The following is a 20,805-nucleotide window of genomic DNA, read 5'->3' on the forward strand; positions in this document are numbered from 1 at the left end:
GCCCTCCCAGCTCTGCACCCTCCCATAGAGGGCCCTGAGTCCTGGGGAGGGTAAAAGTCCATGACTGAGGCCATGCCAGAGCCGGCTCTATAGCGGAAGGCTCCCTAATCCCAGCAGATTCCAACAAGGAAGGATCTGAAAGGACTTCTCGGGCTCTAATACTGTGGAAGCCTGTGTGTGAGCAGGCCCAAGCTAGTGATCATAGGGAAAGCAAGATAAAAACCCTGAGCTGGCAATCAAGTCCAGGGCTCTCTCTTCTAAGCTTCCCCATCCCCCCACCGAGGCCAGCTCAGTCCTCAATGACTGCAGTCAACAAGAAGGGTTAGCCACTCAGGAAAGACTGCTCCTCCAAGTTCCCAAAGCAAAAGTGAGACCCACTTGACTCAATGGTCCTGCCTTTAGGAATTTATCCTAATCATACAAATTAGATGCGTGTTTAGAGTTACGTAAAAACCTATTGTGCATAACAGAAGTGCTATGTCTAACTTTAAAAAACTGAAAACCTTTCATGTCCGACAGCAGAAAAATGGCTAAAGAAATTAGTTCAACAATTTTTGGAGCAGTCATTAAAAAAGATAATGCTCTCTGCCAGAGATAAAAGATATGAAAAGATAAATGCAATAAATGAGAAGAGCTACAATCTTATTTTTTTAAAGATTTTATTTATTTGTTTGACACAGAAGGGAACACAAGCAGGGGGAGTGGGAGAGTGAGAAGTAGGCTCCCCGCTGAGCAGAGTCCAATGTGGGGCTTGATGCCAGGACCCTGGGACCATTACCTGAGCCAAAGGCTCAGGTAAAGTGTCAGTAAAGACACTTAGCAACTGAGCCACCTAGGCACATCTGCAATCCTATTTTTATAAAGCAAATAAAAAACATGTGTATTTAGGGGCACCTGGGTGGCTCAGTAAGCTGAGCACCAATTCTTGGTTTCAGCTTAGGTCATGATCTCAGAGTTGTGAGCCTCACACGCTTAGCAAAAGCTCCTTGAGATTCTCTCTCCCTCTCTCTCTGCCCTTCCCCCTGCTTGCTCAAGTTCTTTCAACTGTTTTTAAAAAGCCCCATGTATATGCACATACACACCAGTAGGAATATCCAGAGGGCCATATAACCAAGTATTAGCAGGAGTAAAGTAGTATGTTAACAGTGATTTAATTCTATTTGGAATTTTCCGGTCATTTCAACAAAGACATGGGCTTTTTATAAAAAGAAAAAAAAATTTAAAGGAAGTAACTCTAAAAGGTCTGGTCCCTTCTACACCTACACTTATTTTCCAAACACACTTCTGAAGAACAAGGGTTTCTGGACCCTGCCACCCCCAGAGATCCATGGGAAAAGGTACATCTTGGGGCTCTGCTCACCCACTTCTCTCCAATCACCTTGACTCCATTGTTGGCTAACCACGCCAAGGCAAGAGCTGCCCCGAGTCCCTGAGCAAAGAAATCTCCCTAGTTGGCCTCAAAAGGAATTTTCTACCCTTTGAACAGACCCATGTTCTCTTAATGAGTAGAAAGAGTCCGTGACTACTGTGAGGCCACAGTATTCTTGACTTTCAAACCCTACTGGAGCCACTGCCCCTCAAGATACCCCACAGACCTTCAGAGAGCTGGAGCTGTGGAACCCAGCCCACAGCCTCTTCCATCCTCAGTGCCGGACAGGGGAAACCCAGAAAATCTCTCAGTCCCAAGAGGATGAAGCTTGTAGAACCAGGGAACTACTAAGCACCAACTTTCTCGCCAATTCTGGGTGGCCCCGAGAAGCCTACCACCACCCAGTTTCCCAAGTGGGCTGCTGCTTGAAGCCAGGACCCGGCAGAAGCAGCTGCTACAGGATCATCTCCCTTGACTACACTTGAGTTATGGCAGTAATCACTTCTCCAAGGACCCATGCTCCAGCCCCCAAAACACTCCCTGTATGCTATCAGGACAAGAGCAGGCCAAGGGCCTGCAACTTCAAGTTCATTAACAAGGAGCAGGAAAAGACAATCAGGCTCAGAGAGCAAGGAGTTCCTGAAGACTTTCCTTGAAAAGGTGAGGAAAAGTTCTTCAGGTCACTGTTTCTTCTAATGAAAACCCTTAAAATTGGGAGGAGACCTATCCTATGATCACCCTACCTGACCTTTCACCCACCAAGATCACAAAGGGACATGTAATGTACTGAAAGTTGGGCCTTCAATTAATGGGAGAGCCATCTTGCCACTACAAGACCACAGTGAATCCCTATTCCCTCACTCACCCCAAGATGACTTGAGAAAATATGGCTGATCTGGACATACACAGGAATATTCTTCAAGGAGTCCTATGTGCAGTTTGTTGAAAAAGCCCCATGCCTAGCTAGCCCCCTGCTGCCCCTAGGACCCAGAGTGCCCTGCTCTTGCTCTGCTCACAGCTAGAACTTTAGACTGCCTCTACTCTAAGGAAGAACAAAGTCTCCTAGAGACCTAAGTGCACTAGGGAGAGAGAACTACTACTGCCATTATGTAAAATTCCTGGATCTGTTAAAATCCTGTGGGGGCCTAGGAGAAGCCGGGAATGCTCGAATGCACTGCTGTCAGGCCCTGTGGGAGACCAGAAAAAAAAGACTAGGCTTTCTGACTTCAATTACACATCCCTTTCTGGGTCCCCATCCTCCCCACCCGGCAACCAACCAACACATTCTTTAGCTCCATAATATATACAGGGCTTGGCATCTGAAATGGCTCCCAATGAAAACCAATCCTTTGTGCAGGTGCCAGTCCCCACATCCAGTATCATCCCAGCCAAAACAGGGAATAAGCCCCCTCCTCCCGCCTCTGCGTTCTGACACTTGGGCCAGCTGCCACTGACCCAAGCCCAGCTTAGGAACCACTAAACTCACCAACCTGCACCTGCACAAGAAATCAGTCATAGAAGGTTAGAGCAGCAAAAAGGACCATGGTTCTAATCCCTTCTGTCTGCAGATAAGGAACGGAGCCCTGAAGCTGCCTCCCTAGGGATCAGCCAGGATGAGAGCCAGAAGTCCCAACTCTCTTTGTTCAAGCGCTCTTCTGGCTTGCCATGAACCCCAGGTGTCCACCGGTAGGGTTAAAACTCCTTCCTGGTGGGGCACCTGGGTGGCTCAGTGAGTTAAGCCTCTGCCTTCGGCTCAGGTCATGATCTCAGGGTCCTGGGATTGAGCCCCGCATCGGGCTCTCTGCTCATGGGGGAGCCTGTTCCCCCCTCCCAACCCCTTTGTCTGCCTCTCTGCCTACTTGTGATCTCTGTCAAATAAATAAATAAAATCTTTAAAAAACAAAACAAAACAAAAAGAACAACAAAAATAACCTCCTTCCTGGTGCCATCTTAGGGCACTTTTGGTGTTTCCTGATAAACGGAGTTTCTGAAGACAGACAGGTTTTCAGATACTGCAGGTACAAGTGTGGTGAGGCAGGCCCTGCTTGAGGCCCACCATTCTAAGCGAGCAGGATGGCACGGAGGGGCCCGCAGGAGGACCTTCCTCCTTGATTAAGGCAAGTCAGGAGCTAACAGGTAGCTGGAAAAGGAGAAAAGCCACTTTCTGTCCCATAGGACCATCCTCAGCAAAGAAGTCAGTAATGATTCTAGTTCCAGGGGGTGAAGGGGTTTCCTAAATACACACCTGCATTTGGGTCTTAAATGAAGCCCAGAACCTCTCCTCTACGTCTGGCTGTGGTCATCGGGGTGGAACACCAGGAGACTTTGTGAACATGGATCCACATGGCCAACTCACCATTTTCATTCAGGTTACTGAGAGCAGCAGGCAGCAGGGGAGCTAAACCACTACGGCTAATGTGGGATAGCAGGAAACGAGGTGGGCAGAGGTGGGTGCCGAGGGTGGGGAGGGCAGAGGGCAGTTCCCCTGCAAAGTGGAGCGGCTGTCTGCGTAACACCCTGAGATTCGCTCTCCAGCCTCAACTGCCGCCCCTTCATTCAAACACAGTCGCAGAGAGCAGACAGCCCATCGTACCTACACGGATTTGTTACCTACTACACATTCTCTGCCCCCAGAGAACCCCTCTGAACGTGAGTTTCCTCATCTCTAAGACTGAAGTCCTGATTATCTCACAGCACAGCCGCGACGGTTCCTTGAACAGAGCACGAGAGGGCCCAGCACACGGCAAATGCGAAATACTTCAATTCAGATTCCCACACAAAGTTTACTACTTCCAAGTAATCTTCATCCTCATCATTAAAAAGGAAAAAAACAAAAACAAAAACATCAAATGATTTCTCAGCATGAAAAGAATCAGAATGTGTGGAGAAAAATTCCTCAGGATGAACCGGCTCAATTCCCTGATTCAGATTACAAATGCCTGCCCCGCTCCCGCCAACTCCAGCCTGGCCCTTCTTCCGGACCCACCCTGCATGGACAGGCTGGGTTCCAGGGCAGGTTTCCCCAGGAAAGAGGAAAGAAAGAGGGGGAAATTCACCACAGGGCCCCGGGGAGGCTTTGGCATAAGCCCCTGCCACGCCAGAGGAAGGAAGAGCATAGGGAAGGTTTGGAGTTCTGACTTCAATTACAAATCCCTTTCTGGGTCCCCTCCCCACCAGCCTCAATTTTTTTACATAGTATGGAAGGAAGAGAGCCTGGCCCCCAGGAGTATCTCTCAGCCTACAATGGGACCAAATCCATAAACAACTGGTATAAAGCCAGATAAAACAAACACACACACACATTTTCTATACTGTCTTGTTCTAGAAAAATCCTAATGCTACTGACCCTTTGCAATAAAAGCAAACCAGAGGGGCCAGATCCAGGAGAGCTCAAGAGCAAAGACTTGGTCTCCCAGTGAGAGACTAGAGGCTTTGGGGGAGAAGACACAAGGGAGTCGAACTCATCAGGTCAAGGTAAAAAGAACTGGTAAGAGGGAGAAGCTAAAAATGAAAATGGGGGACAAATGTGGGTAAAAGGCAGGGCTGGATGGGAGAGACACTGCAGGCCTGAGTGGGTGGCCAGAGAGTTCAGCCTCAGTGCAGCAGAACGGACAAGACCTAATGCTTATGTTGGGGCTGGCACTACTGCCTGAAGACTGGCATCTGAAAAGGGTGTTTACCCTGACTGGAAAGAACTTCTACCTGGGGACAGGGGAATTTATTAGGCTAAAGAAGAGGCTGCATTACCTGAGTTTACACTCATCCACCTGTGGACCTTCATCTGGCCATTAGGTCACTCTCCCTGGGGAGCCCTCTCAGACCCCCACTCAAGTGCCCCTGGCTCCATGCTCTCCCAGCACTATAGCCCTCACCCCCTGATTACGTGGCTCCCTGAGTACCACATCATCTGTAATCCCAGTGTGTTACTCAGGGCCTGGCAACATCTGTTGAATGAATGAGTTCACAAACCCATCTCCGCCATGATTTTATACCAAAGAAAAGAGGCTTTGCTTTCCAAGTGCTAATTCCCAAGGCTACAGTCTCACCCTCCCACCTTTGGTCAGAGCTCTCCCCAGGCAGAGAAACAAGAAACCTAGGCACTGCTGGCTTCCAGAAGAACCCCACACCCAGCTATGCCTTGACTCTGAGGCACTCGATTACCTGCAGTCTGGGCTGGGTCCTAATCCAGACTCTGGCACTTGTATAACCTTGCGGGGGGAGTGGGTACTACCTCCCATCCTGCCCAAGCCTCACCTTCCTCAAATGAATGAAAGGTAGTAACCTGAGGTCTAGAGGTATGAAGGGAGAGAAGGCAAGCGCTCGACCACTGAGATTTCTCATGCAAGCAGAAGAGATGCTAGCAATCAGTTGTGGTCAGAATAGTAACAAGTGCTTATGAAATGCAGTAAGCCCTTACTAGATGCCATGCATTGCTGGAACACTGAGCTCGTTTCTCTAATTGGTCTCATTTTACAAATGAGAAAACCAAGGCACAGGGCAGAAAGATTTGCCCAAGATCACAAGCAACAAGCAGGACGACAGGATCTGATGCCAAGCATTCTGACACTAAAACCTGTGCACTCAGCCACTAGGAGGACAGTCCAAGTTCCCTGCTCACTATGGCCAACAGGGCAGGCCCTCAGTGGCAGGGATGTGGCGCTATCATTCTACACACTGGGGAAAACCAAGGCTCACTGCAGGAAAACCCAAGGTCATAGAGCAGGGCAAGTCACAATCCCACGACGGGACGCCAACAACCTGGCAATCCCCCTCTCCCTACACAGAGACAGGCAAGGGAAAGCGCCACCACATACCTACCTGAAGTACCTACTTCTGGCACACCAGCAGCCCTGGTGCAGAAAGAGGCACTGCTTCCAGGCCCAACTCCCAGTTCTTCCACTCCTGCCTCTGCCCCAATGTAATGAGGTTCTAGGGGTTGGGAGTTTCCAGCTAACATGGATTCTGCCCCCACCTATAGCCTCCCAATATGAGGAAGGCCACCACTATCTGCATAAGCAGCAGGCTGGGAGCGTGAATGCAGAAGGCAGCAAAACCAGCTAAGAAGAAGGTGAGGCAGGAAGCGTCTGGGTGACATCGCCCACCTGTGCTCATCCCTCCTATGCCAGACCAGGGGCAGAGTCTGATAACCTGGTACATTCTCAGCTATCACCCACCCCAGAGATTGGGGTAGGGTCACAGAGGAGTTTGGTGACCACAAGCCTCTCACCCCGTCTCCACTGACCCTAACAGCCCTTAGGCAGAAACCTTCCAGAGCAAAAAGGATACTGAGCTAACTTCCTCCCCCTGCTCACCAGTTCTTGCTGCTGCCATTGCCACCACTCCTCTCTGCCCAGCCCTTCCATCCTGACTCCACCAGACCTGTGGATGAAACGGAGAAAGGGCCTGGAGGGCACCCGTGTGTGGAGGTTTGGGGGTGTGGGAGCCTTCAGAACATCAGACCATCCTGAGGCTTGGCTCAAAGGAAGATGCCAGCCACAGTCTGTGCCCCCTGGCCTGGGAGGAGGGGCAGGGCCACTGGGCTCCAGTCACATGGAGCTGCCCAGCCTGGCCCAGGCCCATCCCCAATGGACTATCTTTAGCCTGTGGTGACCAGGCGGCCTGGCACCCCCCACTCTCCCTGACCAGACATGGACCTTGCCCCTAAGGCTGGTGCTAGCCCCTGAAGTCCTTCCCACAAACTAACTAATAAACATCACAGCTGCAACACACAAGCACGGAGTGCCAGCACCCTAACCCAGCCTTGCTGAAGAGCACATTTGGTTCTAGGTTTGAAGAGCTGTAGTTAACAAGCCCTGTTGACTGGGTGCTAGTCTAAGTTGCTTTGTAGGTGTGACTTTACTAAGCTGCCTCAAAAAGACACTATTACTCCAGTTGCTCAGAAAGCAAAATGGCCTAGTATATATTCCGGATGACATTACTCACAGACCTCAGCATTAATTTCAGATTTCTTCCAAGGAAGTCTTCCCTGCGAGTACCCAATGTAAAGAGCTACCCAACTAGGAACTCTGGAGAAAATTCTAATTCAGTCTGTAACTTGGGGTCTTCAGAGCCACCCCCAGAAATGACTACAACTATATCTCAACCCCAACTCATCACTTACTGAGGCCATATTACATCCTTGCAAGGTGCCAAAGTTCCCTCTCTCTTGTTTTTTCTAAGATTATATTCATTTACTTGACCGGGGGGGGGGGGGGGCAGGCAGACAGGGAGGAGTGGGTTCCCCGCTGAGCAGTGAGCCCGATGTGGGGCTCAATCCCAGGACCCTGGGATCATGACCTGAGCCAAAGGCAGACACTTAAACCAACTGAACCACCAAGGCACCCCTCAGATGCCAAGGTTCTTTACATACAGCAGCTCATTTGTTTTTCACAACCACTCAGGAGGTAGGGTTAGGATGATTCCCAGATCACAGATGAGGACACTAAGACTGAGAGGCTAAATGACTTGTCCAAGCTCAGCAGGCTACCAGGTTCCAGAGTGGGAGAGAGAGAAATCCTCATACAGCCTGACCCCCTGGGCTTTGTCAGCCTGTGACACACCTTTTGTGGATAGTGACCATCAATCACATGGGGTAGGGATCTTTTCTACCTTGCCTGCAGGCCTTTGAAACCCCAGACTGCAGCACAGACATGGCAGGCCCACAGTCAACATTTTACTCAGTGAAGGAATTTACCTAAGTATGGGTGCTTTTCAAAGAACTCCCAAAGCGTTCTCTTCTGGGAGGAAAGGTGAATGACCCCTTTGCATCATGACTGGATAGCACAGTGGTACGGTCTGGCACTGGCAACCCCTGTGGAGTGTAGACCTCTGTTCTGTTCTCAGACTTGGAATCGGTGAGCTTTAACCCAAACCAATTTGTGGAAGAGAGAGGACAGAGAGGGTATGTAGCAAAAAAACACAGCACACGAACCTCCTAGACGTTCAGCCTCCCAGCCTCAGGCCGTAGCAGAAATCCCAAGGCGGGCTGGCAGCCCTGGCAAGCCAGGAGGCACATGTACCAGCTAAGGGGGCAGCGGTAGCACCTGCTCAGAAGTAGCCAAGCTCTCCCCTCCAATGACCTGGTGTTGCCAGGGCTTCTGAGTTCTCCCAGAAAAGCAGAAAAATAAAGTAGAATTTCCTGCTTTATAAGTACTGCTAAGCAGTTCACCTTAAAAAAAAAAAAAATCGTCTACAAGCCAAATTCCACTTCCGGGCTCCTGCATGCTCTCCTAAGCCCTGGATTTCAGGAGCCACCCCTCTCGGGAAGGTTCTGAGGCACAAGTGACGCTCTGCTGCCTGCCTGACTCCACCATCCTGATGTGGGAGGCTGCTAACCTGAAAGCTGATTTTCCCGTCCCTAGTGCTCACCCACCATCTCAGGTAATACAAATTCATTTTTTAGAAAGATTTTATTTGAGAGAAGAGAGAGAGAGCTTGTGCATTAGCAGGGGAAAGGCAGAGGGAGAGGGAGAAGCAGACTCCCAGCTAAGCAGGGAGCCTGAAGTGGGGCTCAATCCCAGGATCCTGGGATCATGACCTGAACTGAAGGCAGACGCTTATGCAACTGAGCCACCCAGGCACCCTTCATTTTATTGTCTTAACCTAATTCTCTGCTTCAAGAGGCTTCTCAACCTCCCCTGTCCCAACTATTTCGATTATCACTTTTATTGGAACTGAGAGGCTCTGAGACCCAGCCAAGGCCAGATGGGACTTGAGAAGGCATCTCCTTGTACAGACAGGAAAAGTGAGCCCAGGAGGGGCCAGGCCGTGCCCACAGTGGCCAGTGAACTGTTGTGGAGCTGCCGCTGAATACCCAGCTCCTGCCCCCAAGTCCAGAGCTCTCCCAGCTGGTAGGGAAGCCAGTTTCCTGCCGAAACAGACTACGCTCTACGCACCGCACACCCATTCATGGGAAGGGGGCAGGACATACGTGGGGGCTGGAAGGCAGGCTTAGGAACCCAAGCGTTAGAGGAACTGCCCGTTTTTCAGAAAACAACTTCTCACATGGAACTGCAACCCATGACAGAGGAGGAGTGCTCTTGTTGAAGCGGATCCAGGAGGCAGAGGTCATTTCTGCCTCCAACTTTTTTTTTCACACCTCCCCAGGGCTCCCTCTGCAAGACAGGATGCACCCTTATCGGTGTGGCGAGGTAGGGCAAGGCACCCCGCCAGTCCTCAGTTTCCTGCTCTCTGAGATCACCAAGCCGTAACAGCTCCAGCCCTGCAGGCTGGGTATACCTGGCAAAGCGCAACACCACGGCCGTGGAAGAGACCTGCCGGGAATCCAGGAAGCGGATGGCAAGCTGGAGTTTTTGGGTAGGGACTAGTTATCCCAACCCAGGTCAGCCGGTCAGCCCTTGCTTCCCAGAAGCAGCTAATCTGTCTCTTTTGAGGATTTCTGGCCAGGGGGCCCCTTCAGTGCCACATGCTCCACCCCTGCTGGGAAAGAGCAGAGCCCTAGGAAGCCATGGGTGAGGAGAGGGGGCTGCATCACAGGCAGACTTCCCACAACTGCTCAGATGCTCTCGAGCCACTGGCAGGTCCCTTCCCCTTCAGCAAATGAAGAGGGTGTCTACGCTCTACCCAAACCCCACAGCATCACCAACGTACTAGGCTGGGTCCACCCGAAGCCATTCTAGCCATCAGTTGGCGTCAAGTAAGAGAAACCGTAAGGCCAGGGGACACGGTCAGACCCGACTAACCTTTCATGCACTTGTAACGCGACAGGCATTAACCATGCCACACAGGAATGAGGGCCAAACAAGCAGGTCTGAGATGGAGGCAAAAAGGCAATTTATATGGGAGATCCCAGAGCCAGACAGGATCTCTAACCGTGAAGTTTATGACAGCTGCTAGCTCACACATTTAACAGCTTAAATGAGATCCTCATTAAACACACAATGCAAAAAAAAAAAAAAAAACACACACAATGCATGGTATTTTTTTTCAATCTCTTTGAGGTAATTCTTCTATCTGGTGCCTTAAAAAAAAGAGTGAGATGGATTATGGTTGCCAGATTAAAAAAAAAAAAATCTCAGGACGTACCTAATTAAATTTGAATTTCAGATGATCAGCAAGTAATCTCTCAGAGTAAGTATGCCCTGTGCAATATTTGGGATACTTTATACTATAAAATTATGCACCATTTATCTGAAATTCAAATTTAATTGGGAGACTTGTATTTTTACTTATTTTTACTTGCTAAATCTGGCCACCAGGGGAAGGAAAGACCAGGAAAGATGGACCACTGCCCATGTTCCAGGACAGTGGGGTGGTGAGCAAAGCCCTGGGCTGGGAGTCAGGGGATGGGAGGCCAGCACCAATGCAGGTGCTACAGCCCTTGCTGTGTGAGCTTCAGGTGAATTCCTATCTGGGGGTCTTCAGTCCCTCCATTCAGAGGCCTATGGTTAGGATGGACGGGATCCTGTCATTTGCCGTCCTTCCAAGCCTAACATCCTTTAACTTTTATCCCTACAAACACTGATCACCCTAACTACAACTTTAGATGAAGCTAGCTTCCCAGGGAAACAAGCTACCATCAAAACCACTGCTACAAAGGGTATCAGCTCTAAGATTGCATTTTTTTAAAGATTTTATTTATTTATCTGAGAGAGAGAGAGAACATAAGCACGGGGGGAGGGCAGGCAGAGGTGGAGGGAGAAGCAGGCCCCCCCCCGGTGGAGCAGAGAGCCCCCAGTAGGACTCGATCCCAGGATCCTTAGGATCATGACCTGAGCCAAAGGCAGACACTTAACAGACTGAGCCACCCAGGCGCCCCCTCCTTTTTTAAAGATTTTGTTTATTCTGCTAGGTAATTCTAAGGCAGGTCTTCTCTGGACATATTTAGGAGTTATTTTATTGAACCCAAAGAGTTTCAATTGTTAAATACTCATAGGGGTTACCCAGAACTACAACACTGCATCTAACATTTTAAAATCATGGCTGCACTTTTTTTTTTTTTTTAAAGATTTTATTTATTTGACAGACAGAGATCACAGGTATACAGGCAGGCAGAGAGAGAGAGAGAGGGAGAAGCAGGCTCCCCGCTGAGCAGAGAGCCCGATGTGGGCCTCGATCCCAGGACCCTGAGATCATGACCTGAGCTGAAGGCAGAGGCTTTAACCCACTGAGCCACCCAGGCGCCCATGGCTGCACTTCTTTAACTGGTAGTGGGTACATGGGTCTCATTTTTATATTTTATATTATTTTTTTAAAAGATTTTATTTATTTGAGGAGTGAGAGAGAGAAGAAGCAGGGGTAGGAGTAGAGAGAGAGGGAGAAACAGACTCCTGAAGCAGGGTTCGACCCGAGAAGTCTGGGATCATGAGCTAGACCAAAGGCAAACACTTAACTGAGCCACACAGGTGCCCCTATTTTATATTAATTAAAATTAATATTATATCTACTTATTCATAATTAAATTTAACATATTTAGATTAAAATTAAAACATTTAATACTTCTATATTTATGTTTTTTAAAAAGTATATTTAATAATTTTTCTAAAAATATTTTAAGTAATCTCTCTACACTCAACGTGGGGCTTGAACTCACAACCCTGAGATCAAGAGTCGCATACTCTGACTTGGCAGAGCTGTTCTGATGGATGTGTAACCCAAGCGCCCTCCCCCTTTACCTTCTGCTCAGTCAGAGAAGCCTGTATGAAAAGCCCTCAGGTCACAGCTGTGGAAACTGGGACCAGGGAGCTAGTAGGCTTGCAACACCACATGGTGGAGAGGGAAGGCTTGGTTTATATGCACATTCCTGGATTCCCTTGAGATCCAGGAATCAGTTTGAGGAAGACAGAGCTTGGGCATCTACAGTTTTAGCAAGCTTCCTATGCAATACGTGTGCCAGTTAATGTTTGAGAACCCAGCTGCCTGGGAACAAGAGTGCTGGGAAGGAACCCCAGTCTCCGACCCTCGGACCAGGGTCTCACATCTGCAGATAGGAATTAACAGGCTCACAAGAGCAGGATGTAGCATGAGTTCATTACACACACCAACAGCAGCCACAAGAGGGATGCACAAGGAGTACAACCCCTCCATTTACCCATGAGTTCAATCTCTAGCATTAGGAACCAAGACTCATCAGGCCAAGAAGTCACAGGCTCAATGTCTTGACAGACGTGAGGTCACAAAGGATCAGTCTGGGCTGGGTTTGGGGTTCAGTTTCACAATGAGCTCCAAACTATGGCTGTGCCAGAAGGAGAAGAATGAAGGCTCTTTAAGGGAACTGTTTGCCTGCCTCCCTCCTTCATAGCCAAATAATCTCCACTCTCTTAGGCTAAGTCTGTTCCTTGCTCATCCAAAGGCCCCAAGGTCTGGGTCTGCTACATAATAACGGCTGCCACTCACCACGCGGCTCACCACCTCAAGCTTCCTGCTGCAGGTTTTCTGTACATCATGTCTCCTGATCCTCACAACGGTGGAACTCAATCCCGGTTTCAGAGGCTAAGGGGCTAGCCAAGGTCACAGTGAGAAGACATTCTGACCCTAAGGATACAAAATCCCAGGCTACCAGAGGGCTCTTCTGGCAGTGCAGGAGACAAACATTAGTTTCCTCAAGTCTCCAAAGGGCTCCAGCTCACGTGCACAGGCTGAACAAGGGACTGAGGCCACCAGTGTCAGAATCTGCTTCTCTGAGCCTATTAGCCAGCTTACCTGCCATTAGGTGGGGATGCCACCACGCAGTGTAAGCAAAGAAGGGCAAAGCACAGTCAGGAATTAAAGCACTGTTTATTGAAAGGCAATGCTCTAAGGCCACCTGCAACCCAAAGGCCTGAGCTCTAGTCAGCACCAAGCCCAGGAGGATTTTGCCGCCTCCAGCAGATCAGAAAGGAAAGGATGGAGGAAACCGCAAACACTTAAGAGGAAAATGGGCAGGCGGGAGAAGGGAAAGGGAGGTGGAAAAAAACAGGGATTTTGTACAGGCTCCGCTCTGGGGCACAGAAGAAAGCTGACCAAAGCATACACCACCACCCCTTCAGGTAAACTCTCCTTCCCCCTGCTGACCAGGGCTAATGAGCTTGTAAGACACTTCCTCACCCATCACCCTGTCGAAGTCTCAAACAGTCTGAGGAAGGGCAGACGTAATTCTCCCCATATCACAGAACAAGAACTGAGAAAAAGAGCTTCCTGACTTGTGCTAAGACTATCAACTTGTTTTTGGAGGTCCCTGTCCTGAGTTCCCACCACCCTACCATGACACCTGACCACTGGTAACTGGGCTATGGAGGGGCCTGTGTGCCAGGCACTGGGGAAGCAGTGGTGAGTAAGACAGTCCCTGTCCTCTGAGGGCTCACTTTATACAAGGGCTTTAATCTTAACCTCCACATGTGACTGCTTCATCTCCACTGCGTGGGATGCAGTAGATGGTCTCAGCATCTGCTGTGGGCATCCCATTTGCAGTGACTGAAAAATGCTCTTCTCAACAACAAGGTAACACATACTACCGACTGTGGATACAGAAATTAGGTAACACTGCCAAGGGTCCAGCCCATGAAGCTAGTAGCTGATGCTGGGAGCAGACATGGGCGTCGCAGGGTCAATGCTCTTTCCCTCCAAAAGCTGCTATGTCCCTACCTCAGAAAAGATCTGCAAACCTTTAGGCTTGGGCTCTTCTAGAGGCATTAAGGCAAGTCCTAGGAAGAACAAAATGCAAAAACACAAGTGAGAATTATGGGATGGGTGCCTCTGGGGGAAGAGCACTGGGCTAGGAGTCAGGAAAACTGCCTATCTGCCCCCCAGCATCAGCGTGGTGCAATGGTTAAGTGCCTGGGCTCCAACACCTGTTCCCACTTGGTGACTCCGGGAATAGTTTCTAACCTAATGGGACTAGAAGGACTAACTGAGCTGCTATTTGTGAAGTGCTCAGAGAAACGCCTAGCACACAGTAAGCACCAAACACTTGTTAGCTACTATCTTGGAATTTTATTTATTTTTTAAAAGATTTTATTTATTTATTTGACAGAGATAGAGAGAGATCATAAGCAGGCAGAGAGGCAGGCAGACAGAGAGGGGGAAGCAGACTCCCTGCTGAGCAGAGAGCCTGATTCGGGGCTCGATCCCAGGACCCTGGGATCATGACCTGAGCCAAAGGCAGAGGTTTTACCCACTGAGCCACCCAGGCACCCCTATCCTGGAACTTTAGAACATCTCTGTGTATCCGAGCAGGCTTTATCCCTAGTTTGTCCCATTACAAAGCATGCCTGTACAACTTTAGTTTATTTATCATAAAGGAATGCCTTTATGAATTCAATAAAAGTTGCTGCAGAATCAATCTTCTGTAGAAAGGCCACTGACAAATATTTCCACACCCCCCAGCTCAGTGTCCGAAGTGAGCCTCCGATTAGGTACTTGGTCCTGGAAGCTTGCGCCGTGCTTCCAGTCTATCCGGAACCATGTGTTAGGCTCTATCTTAAAGAGCTCACCGGCAGGGCAGAGTATAAGGGTGGACCTGTTTCCAGGAAATGTAGAGCATTTCTGGGCAACACCTCCTGGCCTTCTGAGGGCTCAGGGTGTGTCAACGGCTGGCTCATGTGGTGGGAGGGAAGAGAGCCGAAGGCTCACTGCCTGGAGGAGGCTCACTTCAGACACTGAGCTGGGGGGTGTGGAAATATTTGTCAGTGGTCTTTCTATAGAAGATTGATTCTGCAATGACTTTTATTGAATTCATAAAGGCATTCCTTTATGATAAATAAAGTTGTAAAGGCATGCTTTGTAATGGGACAAACTAGGGATGAAGCCTGCTCGGATACACAGAGATGCTTCTAAAGTTCCAGGATAGGGGTGCCTGGGTGGCTCAGTGGGTTAAAGCCTCTGCCTTTGGCTCACTGCCTGGATGACAGCACGCCGATCAGTCTTGGGGGCTGGTGCTGCCAGACCTAGTCCTCTTTTCATCTACGCTCCTGCATCTCCTGCCATGCAAAGGGGGCTCCCATTTTTCTTTCCTTGAAAGAACAAAGCAGAATGAAGATACCGAGCACAGGTATGATTCCCTTAGTGCCATGTGGGACACTCTGGCCAAGAGACGGCCTCATTTTTCTTTAAAATGAGAAGTACCCTGATGGCTTCCAAAGTCCCTTTGGATTCTGGCCTTCCTTGAGATCTCCAAAGTGCTGCCACCTCCGAGGGGCAGTGGCAGAATGACGCAAATCAAGGGGTGGGACCAAGAAAGCCTAGAATGGCAGAGAACATTCTAGAGCAACCCCAAGCCCAGCAGCAAATGGGGAACTTGAGCAGCCTCTCCGCTCCCAGCCAGCAGTCTAGCATCCCCAGGCTGCGCCTGCCCTCATGCTCCTGCCCCATGCCTGGCAGGAGGGCCTCCAGCTCAGCGGACAAACTGCTGTGCTCACAACTCCTGGAAAGATGGGTGGAGTCGAGTACTTTTTAAAAAAGTGTTTCTGGAGCTACTATTGAGCCCTTAGTATGAACTCTGACTGTGCTAAGTGCTGCCCTTGCAATATCTTAATAGGAAGTCGGATACTTATCTTTTCTTTATTAGTTGTTGATTTTAAAGGGGGAAAAAAAAGAACAGATTGGCCTGACAAGTTTTTAACTCTGACCCTGGGCAGGTCCCTTAATCACCATAAGACTATGGAAAAGGAATTTCTCCTTAAGAGGAGGCTAACTACCACCCCCTGAAAGGCACTTATGAAATATGAATAAAGAAATGTTATGTGCAGTCTTCTAAAACCTTAAGGGCAATCCCAAAGGCAGTACCGCTCTTACAATCCAAGAGTCGAATAAGAGTTGCTGAGTAGGGGCGCCTGGGTGGCTCAGTGGGTTAAAGCCTCTGCCTTCAGCTCAGGTCATGATCCCAGGGTTCTGGGATCGAGCCCCGCATCAGGCTCTCTGCTCTGCGGACAGCCTGTCTCCTCCTCTCTCTCTCTGCCTGCCTCTCTGCCTATTTGTGATCTCTGTCTGTCAAATAAATAAATAAAATCTTTAAAAAAAAAAAAAAAGAGTTGCTGAGTAAGACTACACCCTAGATAAACTGATGGATGAGGGCTTTAAATCCTTGGCTTTGGCAGGTGCCACCCCGGACAGTATCCTACACCTCAGGGCAAGAGAGCTCCCCAAAGAGTGCAGACCAAGTCACCTCCTCATCCGCAGGAGCAGGCAGCACCCAGCCTGTGCAGACTTGGCTCAGTGTTCCCGGGTGCCACGGTAATGGGGGAGAAGGCTGGCTTCCCTGGATCTACCTACCCAGTCTTCCAAACCTCAATCATCAAGTACTCCAGTCCCCTTTACCTGAGGGCTAATTCAGGGTCTGCTCCTTGTCCCCAGCTTGTCCCCAGCTGTCCTACAAAGGGGCAGGGGTAGCCAGAAGCATGTGATCTACTTAGAAAGGAACCCGTCTTACAATCTGGAAAAACGGAAGCACGATTTTGTGTGCATGGGGGGGGGGGGTAAGGATTGAAATCAGGCTCCTACAAATCTCAGAGCTGCTACAGAATGAGGTACTTGCCGCAGAAGGGGCCTGGTGTGAAGCACACACATTCCTGCAATAGCACGGGGGGGGAGGGGGGCGGGCGGTTCTTGACAAAAAGTTCTTTAGAGATTTCTAAGTCTGAACCCCTTCCAGGTCAAACCACGTCCCTTTCTGCACCCACTATGACCTAGCTCGTCTCTTCTCCACGGGGCATGTACTTTGGGGCTTGGGGGAACAAACCCAAGTGAAAGCCTCTGTCCCCCCCCAGTGATTTTCCTTTTGGACTCTGGCTAGTTGCAAACCAAGCAGTAAGCTCTTGGAGGGCAGGTTAAGTGTGGTGGAAAGAGCACTAACCTGGGCATCTGCATGCTTGGGTTTTAAACCTTGCACCCCTGTTCGGCAGCCTTGGTCAGTAGTCTCCCCTATAGGGGCCTGCTTCATTTAGCACAGTGCGTGGTATGCAGGCATGTGCACGTGGTGTATGTGAATTCTGGACTGGGCTCAGTGGGCTCGGGTCCACTCCAGGTGCCTGCAGGGGGGCAGTGGAGGGGGGAGCTTCAGGGGCAGCAGAGCTGGGCTGTGTGTGCAGTGACATAGAACTGGCCAGCTCCTTAACCCTTATCAAGAAAATGCTACCTTCCTTACCAAGAGTTGCTCTGAGGATTACAAGCAGATAAGTGCCCTTTAAAGCTTATGTTTCTAAGTGTTGGGGAGGAGAGATGGGACACAGGTCATGAGATATTATGATCCTAATTTTTTTTTTTAAAAGCAGGTATATATATACTCACAGGCAACAACAACAAAAAAGTATAGAAATGTGCTGTCCAATGGTCACTAGCCACATGTGGATGCTGAGCACTTGTCATGTGAGCAGTCCAAACCAAGACATGTTTTAAGTGTAGAATACACACCAAATTTCGAAGACTTAGTACAAAGAATATATTTCACTAACAATTTTGATGTTGATTGTATGATGAAATGATACTCTTTTGATTATCTTGGGTTGTATCATTTTAATTGATTTCACCTATCTTTACTTTTTTAAAACTATGGCTACTAAAAAATTTTAAATTATACACATAGCTCGTCTTGTATTTCTATTAGGCAACACTAGTCTAAAAGGATGTGGTTGCTTAGTAGTGTTGATGGTGGTTGGTGGACGTTTTTCTACAATGAACTGGTGTTCCTTAAGTAAGTTGAAAAGATTTCCCCTTTGAAAAGAAGTTAAAAGGCCCAATACCTAACAGTATTTTCCTCTGGCAAGAGCCAGAGAGCCTCCCTGTGCCTGCAGAGAGCCACCCCCCCCCACCTATGATGGGCCCCGAGGCCATGCTTGAGAAACCACAAGGTCAGCAAGGTCCTTTCCAGAGGGCTGCACGTGGCCTGACAGAGATGAAGAGGAACATCTCTGGGGGAAGAGAGAGAAGATCGGCTCACGCTCCCTAAAGGCGGTCAGGGAACAGAACTAGGAAATCCAGGCTGCGGCACAAAGGTCCTGTAGATTCCTACTGCCTGAAGATTTGTATGGGTCCTCTCTCTTCCAGAAAGGTTTCCAGGTAGGGTACCTATACGTCTGTGGTCTGGAAGGATGTACAGCTAGATGGCAAGTACTGCACCAACTCTCGAGTCAGCATGCCAGGAGCTGCAATCCCAGCTCCTTAATAAATGCTTTGTACAGGGCGCCTGGGTGGCTCAGTGGGTTAAAGCCTCTGCCTTCAGCTCAGGTCATGATCCCAGGGTCCTCGGATTGAGCCCCGCAGGCTCTCTGCTCAGCGGGGAGCCTGCTTCCTCCTCTCTCTCTCTCTCTCTGTCTGCCTCTCTGCCCACTTGTGGTCTCTGTCAAATAAATAAATAAAATCTTTAAAAAAAAAAAAAATAAACACTGTGTACACTTAAGCAAATTACTGAACCTCTCTGAACGCTTCTATTTTCTCATTCATAAAATGAGGGTTAGAAGAATTGTAGCCAGGTCCCACAGAGGTTTTGTGAAAATGAACCTAGATAATGAGTGAGATGGTGTGGTGGCTTAGTTTGATAATCATGTCAGAAGTGGGCGGTCTGGGGCAGTCTGCCCTGGCCCCTTGGGACATGCGTCCTCAAGGCAAGCTACCCATGAGGTAGATTCTAGGATACCTGGCTATGCCCAGGGACATGATAAAGGCACATTAGTGATAGACAAGCAATGTGTTCATAAGCACACACCCAATCCCTTCTTACAAGGTGTGAGAAATGAAGGTCCAGCCAGGAGAATCAAGAGAGCAAGGCTAGAAACAGGACGTGGATCCACAGATTTCAGCTTACTCTGACCCCACCCTGAAGATCTTACCTGGAATTAGAAAGCCCCAGGGCCAGAAGAGTATTGGTGTTTCCCTGGCTAGGCGGCTTCCCTTGGCCTATCTCAGGCTCCAGGTCGCAGGGTAGAGGTGGAGGGAGAGTGTGGGTAAATAGCATGGGGGCACCAGCAGGAGCTGGGGCTGGGATGGTGGGGCCTGGGGAATGGGGAATGATCCCCAGCCCCAGGCCTCCATGCTATTTACCCACACTCTCCCTCCACCTCTACCCTGCGACATGGAGTCTGAGAGGCCAAGGGAAGCCACCTAGCAGGGAAACACCAATACTCTCCAGGCCCTGGGGCCAAGAGACCCAGAACCCAGATAAAACAGCTGCCTGCCTCAGACCATCCTCTTCTTATTAATGGGCACCATACAACAATGATTTGGCTTCTCTTTAAGTAGTCTAGTCTCAAAGGAAAACTGTAAGGTAAAAAAATCAGGCCCAATCACCGTGCCATCGTCCACTCCTTTCCATTTCTTCCCTAGCTATTGTACAAGTCTCCAAGGGCTCTCCCTGCCCCCAACACCAGAAAATTCTTTAAAGGACAAAGTAACCCTCAAGCGGAAATCCTATCACACTACCTCTCTCAACGCCTTCAGAGCAGAATCCAAACTCCCTAGGCTGGCCTCCCAGGGCCTCTCGCTTCTGAGTTTTTGGGCCCCTCACCTCTCATCCTCACAGGCCTCTCAATCTGTTCCTTGCAAAACTCAGAACACATCACCTCCTAGTACTTGCTGTTCCTCCAGGCTAGAATGCTCACCACCATGCTCCTTATCAGTCTCACCTTGGCTCATCCTTGGAGGTCTTCCTGGACACAGTGTTTGAAGCTGTCCCCAGCCACACATCCCCACCTCTCTAGCACACTGCCGTACTTTCTTTCACAGCACTTAACCATGATTGGCAGCCACCATGTAGTATTAAAGATGGCTGCAAGCTGGCCTTCCTCCCATTGAAAGGCAGGGCCCGTGACCCCTCCCCTTCATCTCAGCAGGGTCTGTGGCCTCTATCATCACACCGTGGTGAAAGTGATGATGTGCTAGTGCTCAGGTCCAGACTTTAGAATACTGACAGCATCGGGGCGCCTGGTGGCTAAGTGGGTTAAAGCCTCTGCCTTCGGCTCAGGTAATGATCCCAGGGTCCTGGGATAGAGCCCCACATCGGGCTCTCTGCTCCGCGGGGAGCCTGCTTCCTCCTGCCTCTCTGCCTGCCTCTCTGCCTAGTTGTGATTTTTCTGTCAAATAAATAAAATATTAAAAAAAAAAAAGAATACTGACAGCATCTAGTTCTCGTCTCTTGAAAAGCTCCGTCAGGGAGCACTAAACCACTGCACGGTAAGTCTTACCACTCTGAAACCACCAGGCTGGAGAGGGCACCTGAGGGCACTCAAGTTCCAGCTGAACTCAGCTTTCCAACCACCCCTGCCAAGGTACCAAAAATGTTAGTGAAGCCTGGTGGGCCCTCCAGACCAGAACACCACCTACATCCATCACTGCCATACAGAAAAACTCACCTGGCTGAAGCCTGTCTTAATCCACACCCACACACAAATCAGTGAACACATAGTTGTTTTTTTTTTATATTACTAAGTTTGGGGTGATTGGTTAGGCAGTCAGAGACAGCAGGAACTACCTTGCTGGTTTACTGTGTCTCCCCACTAGAAGGTAAACTA

General features: G+C 49.4%; 1 protein-coding gene across 3 annotated transcripts in view; it reads right to left on the reverse strand.

Annotated features, from left to right (window-relative positions):
* Positions 1 to 20,805, reverse strand: part of LARP1 (La ribonucleoprotein 1, translational regulator) — a 59,326-nt gene that overhangs the window by 24,760 nt on the left and 13,761 nt on the right. The gene's annotated exons all lie outside the window — the stretch shown is intronic.

The sequence above is a fragment of the Meles meles genome, chromosome 3 (assembly GCF_922984935.1).
Source record: "Meles meles chromosome 3, mMelMel3.1 paternal haplotype, whole genome shotgun sequence".
Taxonomy (NCBI): Eukaryota; Metazoa; Chordata; class Mammalia; order Carnivora; family Mustelidae; genus Meles; species Meles meles.